This window comes from Hevea brasiliensis, chromosome 2 (genome assembly GCF_030052815.1).
Source record: "Hevea brasiliensis isolate MT/VB/25A 57/8 chromosome 2, ASM3005281v1, whole genome shotgun sequence".
Taxonomy (NCBI): domain Eukaryota; kingdom Viridiplantae; phylum Streptophyta; class Magnoliopsida; order Malpighiales; family Euphorbiaceae; genus Hevea; species Hevea brasiliensis.
Genome location: NC_079494.1, coordinates 92,946,897 through 92,950,283, shown reverse-complemented (window position 1 = coordinate 92,950,283; position 3,387 = coordinate 92,946,897).

Sequence of the window (3,387 nt, the reverse complement as noted above, 5' to 3'; positions counted from 1 at the left end):
ATAAGAGAAATAATTATTTTGGGTTGAGAACTCAAAATTAAGACACAGGGGTATTTTGGTCATTTCACGGGGTGACATGTGGCACCATGAGATGGTGACACATGGCACTACACATAAGCTTGCCATATGTCTTTTAATTATGTAAAATGATTAAAGTCAAGATTAAATACATGTTTGACACTTGGCACAATGCAATTGGGTCAATTAAACCTAGAGCCAATCAGAAGGTGACATGTGGCAAGGGTTTTAAGTGGTGACCTAGCTATATAAGGAATAGGATGAAAAGAAAAAATACAACCTGCCATTCATCTATTTTGTGCCGCCACCCTTGGCTACCTTTCCCTCTCTTCTTCATCTCTCATCAATTCAAATAGATTAGCAAACTTGAATTAAAAATTTTAGAAATCGTTTCTAGTGTTCTGTTTACATCTGTAATCTCTCAAAAGGCAAAACTTAATTTTCTAATTGATTGGAAAAGCTTTAGAAGTTGTTCAAGGATTGCCATTGATGATCTTGGTGTGGACAAGCTAGAAGGACAACATCTGGTGTCCTAGACGCATCCCAAAGGTGCCAAACACACTACAGTGCATCAAAAAAGTTAGTGCACTTGTTCTTGATCTAATCTAGGGTTCTAAAGAATTAATCCGTTAATTCTAAAATCTTAAATGGCAAATGTAGATCCATAAACATATTAAAAGAGTTTTAATATGTTGTTTATCATTGAAATCAAATAGATAAAAATAAATCTTGCATGATGCATGTGACCCTAGATGAAAAATTTTGAATTTCAATGATCTAAACTTATGTTTTTCATACTTTCACTCCTTCAATCAGTGGGAGCATAACACTTCTAGAGTTGAAGAGTTGGGATTAAGCCATAATTAGATGGATATTCATCTAGAATGCCTTGAATTCAATCCTAGTGGCTGGGATTGAATTCCCTAGAATAGTCCATGATCATACCTTTTACATTTCCATTGTATGAATGTATGTATATGATATATATATTCATGATGTGTATGTGATATACATGAAAATAGATAATATGCAAAGTGATACCAAATAATAATTAGGGTGATTAAGTTGGTAATGGTGAATTTTGGAAATTGCATCATGGCCCTCCATTGAGGCAATTACTTTGAGATATTTTAAACAATTGCATTATTGGCTATGGTTATATAGGGATAATGCATTTAGTTTAAGAGATGTTCTTGAAAGTAATTGTTAAACATATGATGTTGTAAGTATGTAAATACTTTAGTGGCCAATAATAGATGTGCCTGAGGTCATTAAGGTTCAAATTTGCATGCTTGTTGAGTCAGTGGGCACAACTTAACTAGTGTAAGTTAAACCAATAATGGATGTGCCTAAGGTTTTGAGCATTAGGGGCCAAATAATTAATTGAGCCTAACATGAGATGTGACAAGCGAAGAGTTATTCATTTATGGATTATTATGAGTTCAATAATGGATGTGCCTAAGGATGATTAACAGGTCTATAAGAATTCAATCACCCACTAGAAATTCATCTCAACTTGAATTTTCATTTCCTACTTTGGAAGTGTAGGATTCATCAAATTAGTGGAAGGACTATTTTGATTAAAAGATCATAATCATTTTAGTAAATTACTTGATACAATTACTAATTAAATCTTGTTATTTTTTACAGTTTATAATATGATAAAAATGAGCACACAACAACCACCACCATCAAATATTCTAGCAAGTATATTAGACTATAATTGGTTGATTGGTCCCAACTTCTCTGATTCGTTAAGAAACCTAAAACTTGTCCTCCTTAATCTAGAACCTATTGGATATGTTTTAGATTCAAAAGTTCCTAGTCCCTTACCTTCTGGGGCATCTCAAGAGGAACTTGATACATTAGATAAGTGGAAAGAGCATGATATGAGAGCAAAGTGCTACATACTGGCATCCATGACAAATGAATTATAGAAATAGCATGAAAGATGCAGAGTGCATATGAAATGCTCTCTCACCTACAAAAGTTGTATGGTGAGCATAGTAGAAATTCCAGATATGAGATATCTAGGCAACTATTTAGAATGAATATATCAGAAGGACAAAATGTTAGAGATTATGTTTATAAGATGATTCGATTCATAAAGCAGCTGGAAGATCTTGATTTTGCCATGGATTTCCAATTACAAATGGATTTGATCCTTCAGTCCTTACTAGAGTCTTTTGGGATTTTATTACAAATTTCCATATGACAAAACAAGAGTGGACCTTGGCTAGCTTTTTAAACATGCTTATTATTGCCCAAAAAAATATGTCGGGCAATAAAGGAAAGGAAGTTGCTTTGGTTGCACCTTCTTCTTCTATTGGAAAGTCCAAAAAGAAGAAGGGCAACAAGAAAAGGAAATCTCCTGCTCTAGGACAATCCAAGAAAACAGCCAAGCAGAAGAAGAAGAACGAAGCTTGGCAAGGCAAAGGAAAGTGTTTCCACTACTAGAAAGATGGGCACTGGAAAAGAAACTGCTCGAAGTATGTAGCAACTCCAAAGGACAAGAAGGATACACCTTATGAAGTTATGTCTATTTCTTGTTATTTAGATTCTGATGATACTGCTAGTTTATTTACAGCTTGGGTATTAGATACTGGTGCTAGTTCTCACATATGTTTTGATATGCAGGAACTAGCAAGTAGTAGCAGCTTGCAGACACAAGATGTTAGACTCAGAATTGGCAATGGAGCAACAGTTGTAGCCTTAGCCATAAGGTCTAAATCTTTGTACTTATCAGAACATGTTTTGCATTTAGATCATGTATTATATGTACCTGATACTTTTAAAAACATCATTTTTGTATCTAGTTTGACTAGAAATGGATACAAATTTCAGTTTGTAAATGATGTTTGCAATATTTATTTTGGAAATAATATTGTTAACATGGGTTATATGCATGATGGACTTTATTATTTGGATAATAATGATAAATACAAAACCACGACAAGCAATCAAAATGAATTTAATGCCATAATAAAAACTAACTCTAGTCCAAAACATCTTTAGCACTTAAGATTAGGTCATATTGCAGAAGACAGGATTGCAAAATTGGAGAAAATGGAGATTTTATTTTCATTGGGATCTGAGCCTACTCTAACTTGTGAATCCTGCTTTTAAGGCAAAATGACTCAATCTCCCTTTTTTGAACAAGAGTTAAGGGTTGAAAATATTTTGGAACTAATACATAGTGATGTATGCAGTCCATTTAAAGAAATGGCAAGAGGTGGTTATCATTACTTCATTACCTTTACCGATGATAAATCTAGGCATGGGTATTTGTATTTGATGAAATACAACCATGAATCATTTGAAAAGTTCAAAGAATTCAAGTCTGAAGTAGAAAATCAAATAGGAAAAAGT